General features: G+C 39.2%; 1 protein-coding gene across 1 annotated transcript in view; it reads left to right on the forward strand.

Moving 5' to 3' along the window:
- The first annotated feature begins 504 nt into the window (after positions 1-504).
- The window catches only part of slc38a3b (solute carrier family 38 member 3b), a 44184-nt gene continuing 30372 nt past the window's right edge, over positions 505-14316 (forward strand). Inside the window, exon 1 of the mRNA XM_066698123.1 lies at positions 505-709. The gene's annotated coding sequence lies outside the window, so the exon portion shown is untranslated. The remainder of the gene's footprint in view (positions 710-14316) is intronic.

Genomic DNA, 14316 nt, shown 5'->3' on the forward strand with positions numbered 1-14316 from the left:
TGAATTCAATATTCACGTGTAAAAGGGTTGCGCCAAATATGGGATACGATTGCATGTTATTATGTTGTTGTGTTTCCTACATATGATTTAATACTTTAAATATAGTCTGGAATAGATGAATAACTACCACTCACTATCCAGAACTTCAGTAGACCAGAGCAATACAACCCATGCACAGCAACGCCTGCGTACAACTACTGTGTATTAAATAACTCCTACTTTGAAAATCTAACCAATTGCATGTTAAACACAAGCTACCAAATGAAGGCGTCAAAATCCACATCTTCAACGAAACAGGCTCTTAACCAAGCAATGTGCACATAAAGTCAGCAATGTGTGTCTTTAAATACACTTGCAGGGTCCATGCGGTCGCGCTCTCCCAGACTGACCCCCCCCGGTTTGTCCGTCGGCGGGCGGGGTGGCGCACTGGAACCGAGACCGGTGATTGGAGACCCGGCGTGGAGGCGGAACACGACCCCTACTTTTTACTGCTGAAGCCCCCTTTCCAACACACTACATTGCATCTACAAAGGACAGCTATCGGCTCTGAAGGGCTGCTTGAACTGGAAGCGATTTAACAACCCCGTAAATCGCGCAAAGTGCCGGTTGGTCCCCAGAGAGGACAATCCTTAAAAGAAGAAAAAAGCGCAAAAAATCACAATCCAGGAATTATTGACATCCAGCGTGGCAAGCTTTTCTCTGTACACTGGTAAGAGTATATCATTAATGGTTTAAAGTTGGAGCACTATTTGTACATTATTATTATTGTTGGTGCTGTTGTTATTATTATTATTATTAGTAGTAGTAGTATTATTACTATACAAGCTCAAGTGTACACTTTCTCAAACAGGAAAGGTACTTAATCTGTAACAATCACCACTGCTTTAAACTAAGATGAACTGCAACAACACATCTGAAGCATTGTATTATTCTCTGTGCTACATTGTAGTTGTTACATCATGTTGTTACCCAAACATACAGTAATGAATGCATGAACAATGTTTATCCCAGAAAAATTGCCAACGTCGAAAACCTTGATGATCCAGATTAAATTAATCCTTAATCAAATGGAAAAAGAGATTGGCAGCTAGGAGCCCACGACCACACACCAGGCTGCCTTGCTTTGAGTTTTCTTGGTAAAGTTTGAACTTTGCAGTGTTCAATGGAGGTGCATTTATGCCCCCAAATCCCGTCTTTCGAAATGGGTTTGTCTAGTGTCACGGCACAGCCATGGGCACAAATGGCACCATGTGCTCAATCCTTGGCATATGGTTGACATGTCTCCCTGTATAATATTTTAAGATATTTCTGTGAAAAATAATGTTATTTTACACTTCTGTCAGGAAACCAATCCCAGTGTTGCTATTTCTGATCAAATTATATCGAATTGAAGTCATTTCTAAGTAGTCTTCTTGGGCTCCTTTGTTACAATTTACAAGGATTATTTATACTTGCACTTGTAGTATCCTATGTTACATATTATGTAAATTGGCATTTGCCTGTTAGGGTCTCTTAATGTAATTTTAACGTCTTTGTATACTGTACATATACATAAATAAATACATATAAACTAACCCAGGTGCAGCACATAGTTTGTGTCGAATGCATGACCCACCGCGTTTCTTGCACAGCAGTTTTGCGTGGCTGCTTTTTAATATTTCATAGTTTTTAATACGTGTAACTTATTTGCATTGCTTTATTTCGACTGTTGATTTAGTACAACTTTGCCTCACAGTCCCTTTGTAGTTCATACATTCAGTTCAGTTTCATACTCACTCTCATGGTTCTTGGGACTGAAGTACCAGCTTTCGAAATTCGTGGCATTTTTCTGGTGGCGTCCATGCCATGACCACATTGTGAGTATTATGAGATATGAACACTGCAGCCTTTATTTGATGCCCGGCTGCGTCCGCACATGTGTCTGTCCACCGGCCTCCCGGAGAAACCCGATCCGCCGGGAATGAATGGGCTCGACGTGGCCGTTTCAATGGCTGCGGTCCGGTCCCCTCCTCCCGCAAACGGGGGCTGGAAATCACTCCAGAAATAGCCTCTACTCATAGCTTTTTCGCCATATGTGTGAGGGCATCACCGGTGTTCAGCGCCCATGCCTTATAACAACCATGTATGGAGCAGAAGGGCATAAATCAGGCGCCCGGAGCAGTGACGCGTCAGGACGGGCGGCGGTATCATTGCGCTAAACCGCCGCTGTGCACCCTGGAGGAGCGACCCCCGAGTTAGGCTGCTCTCATAGGATCCGCCAAACCTTAGTTTTATATGAAATTGCCTGGGTATTCATGTGTCTGAAATAAATGTCACAGTGCATCACCCCTGCAAATATAAGACATGTATAAACAGTATTAAAGATGCCATGCCATTTTAAAAGTGCCATCCTGATCCAATACCGTTGTTCGGTAACGCCACATTGTAATTCAAAACTTTAATTGTACCAGGGAATTCAATGTATTCAGTGTGTTATACTGTATACCATTAACATCGATATCTTAACCACTTTAATGTACTGTTGTAAATATATTATGGTAGTTGCCAACAGTAACTTAATATGAGGATTAGCAATTTACCTCTGTAAAGTAATACATACATTACCTAAAGCTAAAGAGGTCATACATCATACATCAGAGAATGACAGCACCCCAGTCTCCTTAAAGATGCATCACTTTGCACCTTTGTCTTTATGCATATTTTGTTTATTTACTCCTTGACAACATGAAGGTGGGAGGCAGGTATGTGTAATAATCAATGTTGTCTTACATTTACTTTTTGATGTAAAATACACTGATTCAAGAGGGCATGTGCTTTTTGCTCCAGTGTTTGGTTTGGATTTACTGTGGAGTGACAGTGTCACAGAGGACACGTGTTCCTTCAACTCTGAGTCATGTGATATCATTTAATTAAATATACTGTCATTAATAATGAGCTGTGCTTACAGATTAGTAAAATGTTGGACAGTGATTTTTACACATTTCTTTATGTATTTATTTATAAATAGGAGTGTGTACCTTTGCCAACCATAGACTACAATAATCACAATGGATTTGTTATTTTTAAGAAAATAAATTATATGTATATTTTCTGATTATTAGTAAAGATAGTGGGGTTAAATTTAGATTAATTTCCTGTAAATTGTGATGGCTCTGGTGCAGTCTTCAGTGTATTGCCAAAAATATGCCGAACTTTGCTAACATGCTTGGGACTGGAAAAGGCAGTATGTATGAGCAACAGGCATATTCTACCACTCCTCACTGCGCGGGCTTTTTAGTTTCTTACTGCTCCCCTACTGAGGGGAGTTGTATTAAACCCCTTTAAAGACAAGAGTAGGAATGTGGAGTTTCAGAAATGAAAACTGCTGATTTTCCCCTTAGCTCCTCTTTTCATCAAGGGGGCTTATAGTCGATTGAACACCCTCCACCTACCTCCACCAACCCCCCCAATCCCAGAAGGAGCACCGTGCCGGTCCTTCTGCCACTCGTGCTTCACACCAAACTGTAAATAGCACCTCAGCTGGACAAATCACCCTGACACATCAAAGGCTTTTCACTGAGCTGCCGTATAATTTAACCTGTGGTCCTGCCCATAAATGCTGTAATGTGTAGTAGTATGACAGATAAATTACAGTTTGATGGCAGAGAACTCACTATCAAACATTTTAGACACTGGATAGACTTAAAATGACATATCGGGCAATAATTTTGTAACACAACATACTGAGTAATACAGATTATGAGAGAATGATTGACTTCCATCTTAATTAATATTTATTTTTCGTTGCACCGTGGGAAATTTTTTAATCTCTTAGGCAACAATCAGAGGTTCAACCTATGTGTGGCGTGTGAATTTCATGTCTACCATTTAGACGTACTTGAAAACCTTTTTAAAAAAGGAGTTATTTGTTCTTTGACTAAAAATGGATAACAAACTCCTACCACAATATTATTTTGTATGAAGGTTTTTATTAAAGTAAAGTGTTTTAAAAAAAGTAATGCAAGTCTTTATTGGTTCGGAAGCAAAATAGTTATCCAGTTATACACTCACCTAAAGGATTATTAGGAACACCATACTAATACTGTGTTTGACCCCCTTTCGCCTTCAGAACTGCCTTAATTCTACGTGGCATTGATTCAACAAGGTGCTGAAAGCATTCTTTAGAAATGTTGGCCCATATTGATAGGATAGCATCTTGCAGTTGATGGAGATTTGTGGGATGCACATCCAGGGCACGAAGCTCCCGTTCCACCACATCCCAAAGATGCTCTATTGGGTTGAGATCTGGTGACTGTGGGGGCCAGTTTAGTACAGTGAACTCATTGTCATGTTCAAGAAACCAATTTGAAATGATTCGACCTTTGTGACATGGTGCATTATCCTGCTGGAAGTAGCCATCAGAGGATGGGTACATGGTGGTCATAAAGGGATGGACATGGTCAGAAACAATGCTCAGGTAGGCCGTGGCATTTAAACGATGCCCAATTGGCACTAAGGGGCCTAAAGTGTGCCAAGAAAACATCCCCCACACCATTACACCACCACCACCAGCCTGCACAGTGGTAACAAGGCATGATGGATCCATGTTCTCATTCCGTTTATGCCAAATTCTGACTCTACCATCTGAATGTCTCAACAGAAATCGAGACTCATCAGACCAGGCAACATTTTTCCAGTCTTCAACTGTCCAATTTTGGTGAGCTTGTGCAAATTGTAGCGTCTTTTTCCTATTTGTAGTGGAGATGAGTGGTACCCGGTGGGGTCTTCTGCTGTTGTAGCCCATCCGCCTCAAGGTTGTACGTGTTGTGGCTTCACAAATGCTTTGCTGCATACCTCGGTTGTAACTAGTGGTTATTTCAGTCAAAGTTGCTCTTCTATCAGCTTGAATCAGTCGGCCCATTCTCCTCTGACCTCTAGCATCAACAAGGCATTTTCGCCCACAGGACTGCCGCATACTGGATGTTTTTCCCTTTTCACACGTTGTGCGTGAAAATCCCAGTAACTGAGCAGATTGTGAAATACTCAGACCGGCCCGTCTGGCACCAACAACCATGCCACGCTCAAAATTGCTTAAATCACCTTTCTTTCCCATTCAGACATTCAGTTTGGAGTTCAGGAGATTGTCTTGACCAGGACCACACCCCTAAATGCATTGAAGCAACTGCCATGTGATTGGTTGGTTAGATAATTGCATTAATGAGAAATTGAACAGGTGTTCCTAATAATCCTTTAGGTGAGTGTATATTGCATAAGAAGACATTTTCTCATCAGCAAATAAGATAAACATCAATGCAATGGGGAACAGACCCATTTGGGGTAACCATTGAGTTTTATAAAATGTACCTCTAACTTTAAGAACATAAGAAAGTTTACACATGAGAGGAGGCCATTCGACCCATCGTTCTCGTTTGGTGTCCATTAATAACTAAGTGATCCAAGGATCCTATCCAGTCTGATTTTAAATGTTCCCAAATTGTCAGCTTCAACCACATTGCTGGGGAGTTTGTTCCAGATTGTGACTACTCTCTGTGTGAAGAAGTATCTCCTGTTTTCCATCTTGAATGCCTTGAAGCCCAATTTCCATTTGTGTCCCCGGGTGCGTGTGTCCCTGCTGATCTGGAAAAGCTCCTCTGATGTGGTCGATGCCTTTCATGATTTTGAAGACTTGAATCAAGTCCCCACGTAGTCTCCTCTGTTCCGGGGTGAAAAGGTTCAGTTCCCTCAGTCTCTCAGTAGGACTTTCCCTTCAGACCTGGAATAAGTCTGGTTGCTCTCCTCTGAACTGCCTCTAGAGCAGCGATATCTTTCATTATTATTATTATTATTATTATTATTATTATTATTATTATTATTATTATTATTTTTATTTCTTGGCAGACGCCCTTATCCAGGGCAACTTACAACATGAAGTGTGGAGCCCAGAACTGTACACAGTATTGCAGATGAGGTCTAATTAGCGCGTTGTACAGTCTGAACATTACTGCCCTTGTTCTCAATTCTACACTTTTGACAATATACCCTAGCATTCTGTTTGCCTTTTTTATTGCTTCCCCACATTGTTTGGCTGGAGAAAGTGAGGCGTCCATATAGACTCCTAGGTCTTCCAGTTCTATTCCTCCCATAGTGTAATTAAAGTGGACATTTTTGTTACCTGCATGTATTACCTTGCACTTGTTCACATTGAATTTCATCTGCCAGGTGTCGGCCCACAACTGAATATTAGTCCCTTTGAATAACCTGTGCTGCCGAGATTGTATCTGCTGAGCCACCTATTTTAATATCATCTTGCAAATTTGACAAGTTAGCGAACTATCCAAATCATTAATCTAGGATTAGAAAAAAGCAAAGGCCCTAGTACTGTGGAACTCCACTAACAACCTCACTCCAGTTAGAAGCAACTCCTCTAATCGACAGCCTCTGTTTCCTAGACATCAACCAGTTCATAATCCATCTACTGACATTACCCTGAATGCCTACAGCATCCAATTTGAGGATCAGCCTTTGGTGTGGAACCTTATCAAAAGCTTTTTGAAAATCTAAGTTAAGGACAAGGTTAATTAGCTTTTAGCCTAAAATCAAGGTTTTTTGCATACCTCTTTAGAGAGTAGCCCTTACCTCAGACAGAACTGTTACACTGCTGAGAGCAATATGGCACACATGTCCCCAGGCCATTGACTCATTAAACACATCAATCCAAGCAGTTAATCTGACAGAAGAATAGTGACGGAATCCTTCTGAAACCAGCCATTTGAAAATTGCAATTTCAAGATGACTGGCCAAAAGTGGGACAAAAGTAATAAATCATAATAATAATGATTTAAAGTGGGGGTGAATTCAGGGGATTAATATGCTGTTTTGTAACAGGTTACAAAAATACTGAATATAGAGGACTTCATATACTACATGTCGCACACTTGGAAGGCCTCTTGTCTATGTGATTAACAGCAGCCAGGGTAGTATTAAATGTGCTGAGGTTTGCCTGTGTGCCTGATAGCTTAACTTAACTGTAAACCATTTTGGAGCCAGTTGTTTATAGACATATCTGATCAGAGGTATTCATAATTAGGTCCATAAACTGCAGGTGTTTGTGAATCTTAATGAATCCTCACATGGCTCTAATATATTTTCAGGACAGTGGATTCATTTTTCATTAACTGTGTCTTGGAATCACTTCACCACCTTATCTGACCAGTCACGTGCTGACCTTTTTCTTCTGTTTATTTATTGACACATCAATCGTTTAGTGTGACATTGTATTGCTTAATTTTGTTTTGCAATAGCTTTGTGACAAGGTGTACAGGCAAAATATTTACGACTTGACTACTCTATTTCACAAGCCTTATGTTAATTTTTAGTAATTTTGTGTACATCTTGTTGGTTACAATGAAAAGGAAAAACATGTTTATGTTTATTCAAAAAGTATATTAGAAAATAAGATGAGAAAGGTTCATAGACAAAAATAGGTGAACAATATTTGGGGCATGATCACATATTTTACTGAATGTATGAGAACTACATGAAATTGAAAGTAATTGTTGACACCAGCATTTCAAGCATTATGGGTGTGACAACACTGCTACTGTAGTATGATAAGATAATATCTGACTCTGCTTGTTCTGCATTATCCTGAAAGGCCGTTTGAAAGTTTAATTATAGGGACTAATGAAACAGTTAGGCCTACGTACAGTTATGTAATTCTATTTCATAATGGGGTGCCCATATATAATACAGTCATTGAAAAGTTAATTGAGAGAGAGTTAACCATTAAGAGGTTGGAAGGATTTATTTAGTCTAGAACAATGCAAGTATTGTTACAGAAGTGTGAACACGATTTCTTGAAAAATTTAAGCCAACATTATTCAGTCTTGTGACATCAGCTTTACATTTGAGAGCAGATAATGTTTTTTTACATCTCTGGTACCTTACATGACTTTTAAGGTCTTTATTAATTAGTTTTTTTACACTACTCTATATTAATTCAATCATATGTCTTTCAATATATAGTTCCTTGGAATTCACAGCCTTCGCTGATTAATCTTTTGACATCATTAACTGCACGCTTCAGTTTTTTGTTCTTTCAGAATACTATTATCGTTTACTTTTTGCAAACTACTGTGTAGCCTAGTTATCCTGTCATGTATTTTTTCCACAGCTAAAGTACAATTGATATAAAAGGATTAAAGATTTAGCCCTTATGAAAAAATGAAAAATAAACAGGATTTCACAAAGGCTTACCAGGGAATGCAAGATTGGATTGAGTGACAGTCACACTCCAACATTTAAAAATGTTTTAAATTCTCAGTTTATTTCTTCAGATTGAATACTTTACTGAATATCTGAAATTATTCTTACTGTGTTTATTTTGCATTACAATAGTATATCAAAAGCAATGCAGCAAGAAAGAAAACTCTTTTGAGGTGCACATATAAGCAGGCTTGTGAAGTGGTGTGGCTAAAATTAGTCTAAAGGAGACTTGCATTAACTTTCAACGTTGCAGTGGATGTTAGAATTATATTATTGCAGTAAAATTAGTTTAAATTTAAAGTGCACGTAAGGACTAGCAGTCCTAACTATTGTAAGACATTCTGACAGAGCTCTTGAGTGTGCATATATCACATATTTGGTTATGAAAGAAAAACATCTAGAAAGTTTTTTGTAAGCTTTACTAATAGAAATGTCAGTAATCCTCTTTATCCCCTGGTGGGTGGCTATGTCTCCAGGGTTTTCCACATACTCTTGGTACTGGATTAACTGGGGAAATGTCTTAACGTGACTCTTAATGACCCTTTTAAGCTTTTTCTTATGGCTGACGAATGTTTGGTGTGATGGTGGATTTCATAAAGCGGCGCTTCAGGTACAAACTTTGACACTCATCTGGTCTGCAGTCCAGTATGCTAGAAAGGGGGAATTCTAAAGTATTTGACTAAAATGGAGTTCCTGTGAATTGACCAGTGGTCAAACCAAAAATAGTCAAAGGTACTTATATTTAAAAAAAAAAAAGGCCTTTTCTATTTTTACAACTGTGAATGAAGACCTTTCATTGGTTGTGTTTGTTCCAGCTCAAGGTCAAACTCAAACGAGGACATTACTTTATATTTTGAGAATGTATGACTCTTTATGTAAGCAAGCTTCAGTTATTAACATTTTCAGGAGGAGGGCTACTTTTTAAATATTTACTTATTTATTTTTACTTTTGTGGAATTCAGGGATTCAATAACTTCTCCCCAGCTCTGATTTCTACCAACTCTTTAGGAACTTAAAACAAGGTTTTTTAATTTTAGTTTTCCCGGTTAAGAAGACTTCCAGAGTAAGATAACATTGTGCAGGATCTCCTCTCCGGTGTGATTATTTGTCCGAAATTTCCAAAATGTATGGAAATTACAATAAAGGCTGGTAGATTCTCGCTATTGGAGTCCTGGGGTGGCGTGGTTATCATGTGCGTTTGTGTCACCTCTGGGCGAATGTATCAACAGAGAAATATAACGCAGCTGGGGGGCGTGATCCTGCGACGGCACCTCCTTGCTGCTGAGGTGATGGGTGGTGACTGAGAGGAAGGGGAGAAGTGGAACAGGAAATTATCACTTTGCCCTTTGTTACCAAGCACATGATTGAGGATAATGAGAAACTGGCACCGCCTGGCATGAATGGTGTGCATTGCTTGCTGTGAATCTGGAATTCTTTTGTTGCCCCTGACATACCAACATGTGGACATTTCCTCATCAACATGTGGCTTCTCAATAAATGTTTTCCTTTATGTAAAAACGCATAGCAGCCAACCTCTGTTGCCAGAATGAGTTTCTTAAAGGAGGTTCTGGCGAGAAAATGACAGACTTCTACTGAAAGTTTAACTAGTGGACTGGCGACAAATAACACCAAGAAACTATATTTGTGAAATGACAACATATTTTATAACATGTAATTATTAATGTGAGTAAAACATAAATTAATACAATTTAAATAAATGTGCTACAGTAAGATTTAGCAGATGCTCACCAATGGCTTAATCATTCTCATAGTAGATTATGTTTGTAGTGTGGTATGTCAAGTTAAAAAATTTACCTTCAATATTAAAAATTAAATGAAAAGTTAAGTCTTACCCAAAATATTCTCAGTTCCAACAGCCCCTCCTTCAATGAGCACACCACCTCCTGTACTCCCCAAACCCTCTCACACATACCCAGTTGTTACACTAGTTTATAATATTCAAATGCCAGTCTATTTTGAGAGGAAACCAAGACCTTAAACACTTGCAGCACATCACCTTTCAGCACTCCCCTCTCCCGGTTGTTTCGGCTTTTTAATATAGCCAGCTTGGCCTGACCTAAGAGAATATTAGCCAGCTGTCCTCGATACTTATGTTTTCTAGTATATTTAACCCCAAATATAAACACTGTATATGAAAACTTTACCTTCAACCCTGTGAACAATTATTTTAAAACCCCAACAAATGCTGCAATCTGGCACATAACAGATAACAATGAAAAATCGTTTCTCATCTGTTAAAAAAACACTTATCCACACCACCAAGTTGTATTACTAGAAGGATTTAGTGGCCATAACTGCATGCCACACTCTCCATTGCAAATCTCCAACACGTTTCTGCCGTAGTGACTCATACAGAGACCTCCAGGCTGGGACTATGGCCTCATCCACTAGGAATTGTGCATGCCAGTGAGTGTCAGGGACATCTTTAAGAGTCTGCTAATGTTTACTCTTGACACACAAATGCTGCAATGCTTGTTTTCAATAGTACATAGATTAAAAATATAGTTTAAACTGTAAAACCCTTCCTGGGCTGTCCATAGTCTGTTCAACCACTGGTCTAACCTGTAACTCAAACCCAGAGGAATCTATACTGACTCCCTGTTAAACATTCCTTTAGACCAGAAAGCCCTTTCCCTGAAAAAACAATTGCATTAAGAACACAGTGATCAACCTGATCAACCTCACCTCCAACTGACCTCCCAAAAGACGCAGGCTTTTCCAAACTTTATCTAAGTGCAGTAGGTGAGATGCTTGTATTACCCTGCTAGTGATTAATATCTTATTAATACTGTCAGATTCAAGCTCAAGGCAGGCTGATGCTCTAAGAGCCAGTAGAGTCCCATATTTGTCACATCCCGCTGAACCCTAATCCATCGCCACACCTTATAAAACACTGGCAGCCCAGCCAGGTTGAATTCCTGTAAATCAGTTTAAAGCAGCTGTTCATCAAACCCAAGATCATCTAACTTTTTCTCCAAATATCTCACTGAGGGTCATGACAGTGCTCAGATGATGACTTTTCCATTTGCGATACTGTTCTGACTTGGAACCAAACCAGAATTATATGTGTGGGGACATTTTATTCTGTGCGTGTTCACTGAGCCATCTAAAGCCCCTGTCAGCCAAAAGCACAGTTGGGTTGTATTGGTAACATTGAAGTCAATACATTTAATTAAGGGAAATGTTGATGTTATTCAATATTTAAGGTGTTTTATACAACCTGCCACAAAGTGCTACTGTATACTCTTATATACTGTATACTGTATACCTTTCATGCTGCACTGTCCCAGTACCAGTACAGTAGTGGCTCAATGTGTGTTATGTGACTAGAATGGCGTTCTAAACTGCAGCCAACTTTTCAGGGCATGGACATAGAAAGTTTAAAATCTTGGTAATCTAACTGCAGTGTCCGATTTATAGTAGCTATGTCGGCGAAAAAATACAGTGCTATCTTTTGAGGATAGTGCACTTCAACAAAACACATTTTACAAGGCAGCTGGTTTGATACATTCATGTCTGACAGTAAATATAGTACTCACGATCAGTAATCTTGCTCTGATTAATGGTATCAAGCATAAGCATTTCCTTGCTTCAGGTCCTGAGCTACAAGCAGCTAGATTTGGGTATGTAATTTCAGGCAGAAATTGAGATTTAGGGCCCTATCCAGAAGAGGTTAAAGCTCGGCATGGATTTATCGGTGTAAAATAAAAAACAAAACTGCTTTTCTGCCTGTTTTGAACATATAGCTGATTTTATGAATGGAAACTGGGGGTGTGACAGCTTTGGACTTCAGCTGCAGAGGAAACAATTTCAGAAACCCCTCCAATGACTGAGGACTGTCCAGCCTGTCCACTTGAAATCGCTGTCAAACACACACGTGAACTAGTTTCCATAACTTCAGCAGCTGGTGGTCATTGACCCTTGTCAACACAAGTCCTACCATGATGAAATGTTTTCTGAAATTCGCTCGCAACTTCATATGTCTCCAGAATAGGTCAATACAGTCTAACTGATTGCCAGTGTTTACTATGGTATTAAAATGGAAAACTACAGACATCTCCTCGCTGTCCCACCCCCCGCGGACTTCATCAGAAGAAAGGTGCACTCACAGATAAGGCCTCCGTTGTGGGGAGAAACTTGCCAAAGGCGCTTGAATTTCCCAGCCCTCAGCAGCAGCTGGTATTGGGATCGAGAGCTTGGGGGTAATGAGATATGATAAAGCCTTTTAAAAATAATATCTGACCCAGATTCTTCTGTGCCTCTTGAACACAAATTGTATTTTGCTGTATTAAACTTTATATAATCTGTAAACAGACCCTTTTTGGGACTTTTTGATGCAGGGCTTGAAAACAATGCTTAGTTAATTATTCACATTTTCTGCAAAGAAGTGGAATTGATGTTTGTACCTTAATCTAATCCAGCTATAGAAGACTTGAATCTTTCTGACAATGGTCAAATAAACCTCAGAGGTTATCAGTCAGTCCTCCTAATTTTTTATTATTGGCAGTTCATACACTTTATTATTTAAGTTATTATTTCTCAAAAGTGAAAAGAGCCAATATAAATAATTTCAACAGCACTGGCGTGAAATTCAGTTAATTCAGAAAGGTAGGATACGTTGGCTAGTGGTAAGATCTCAATATATTAGGAAATACCTTTGGTGTTATGGCATGCATTTAATGAAACTAAATCATAGTGACATTATATACTGCAAGCATGGAAAGTAAGATGTATTTTCAGTGATTCAGAATGAGCTAACTCTGCTTTCTGCTGCAGGACATTCAAGGCCTATCTGAATCACCAAACACTAAAAAAAGGTCCGATCCACAGATAAAATTAATACTGGCTTTCGATTTTACAGCAACTGACATTTATCATGTAAAACCTGAGACAAACTTACTTTTCATACATGGAAAAGAAATGTCCTATTTAAAATGGACCATATTTTAGAGCTGATATATATTGGAGCATTTGGTTATTAAACACTTCTGCATTGTGTGTTAAATATACAATGTTACTATTCTCCTGTCAAGCTGCTGTAGATTTGTTATTTTTAGATCTTTAAATCTGTTGTTACATGAATTATTGGTGTGGAGGAAAACATTTATTTACACAACTCTAGACTTTTCAAATGGAGTTTTATAAACAAGCGGCTTTTCTTAGTAATATTCTGATCAAGTTATTTTTAAAACCATATGGCTTGCTGATGTAACACTCTGGTAATTTATCATAATTGCATTCTCGCAAAAGCTCCACCAGCCTGGGTAATCCTCAGCTATGAGGGGAAAGTGCTCTGTCTGGGTTTGTTTTATGCTGGCAGGGAATGATGTGGGAGTCATTTTTGTTGATTAGCTGCTCATCAGTAAATGATGAAACGTGTAAGCTTTTAATCTTTCCTATCCACTTCCCAAATTGAATGGAAATCGGCATGGAAAACGAGATTGGGTCTAGCCCTCAGTGTCTACATGTTCGATACTGAAGCCAAGGTGAAGTGTCCTTCTTGCCACATATGTCTTTCCCACACATCCTGGACTGAGGGGATGGGATAGGTAGTTAAGCCTTCTCTAGTTCTTTTATGTTTCCTTGTCACACCTTCTGAATTATTCTTTGCCTTAGAAGAACACAGAGAGATAAGCATATAAATGTCAGATTGACCATATTCAACTTCCCTTTCTTACCTATCCTAAATCAATTCACGCTTCTCTGCATTGTATCTCTGACTGACTGAGATCATGCCATCACTGGAAATGTCAATCCAACCTTTCTTCAGTGACCGAAATATGCAACAGTCACGCTAACTCAGGAAACTCATGTCATAGAAAAATAAAAGGGGAAAGAGGAGAGCTTTCTTTATGTGATGTGAAGCAGTGACGCTTGTTTTCCTGTGGGGCACGACTAATCCTTCATCGCTAATGATGGACCACTGTAGATGCCCTTTAACCGATCGAGCGCCCAGGATATTACAGTGCAAACTTAATGAAGCTTACGGACTGCAAGCCTTGATCGCATCCCACAGTGTAATACAGGCCGATTATTCCTGTAGTCTCAGAT

Source organism: Amia ocellicauda, chromosome 3 (assembly GCF_036373705.1).
Source record: "Amia ocellicauda isolate fAmiCal2 chromosome 3, fAmiCal2.hap1, whole genome shotgun sequence".
NCBI lineage: Eukaryota > Metazoa > Chordata > Actinopteri > Amiiformes > Amiidae > Amia > Amia ocellicauda.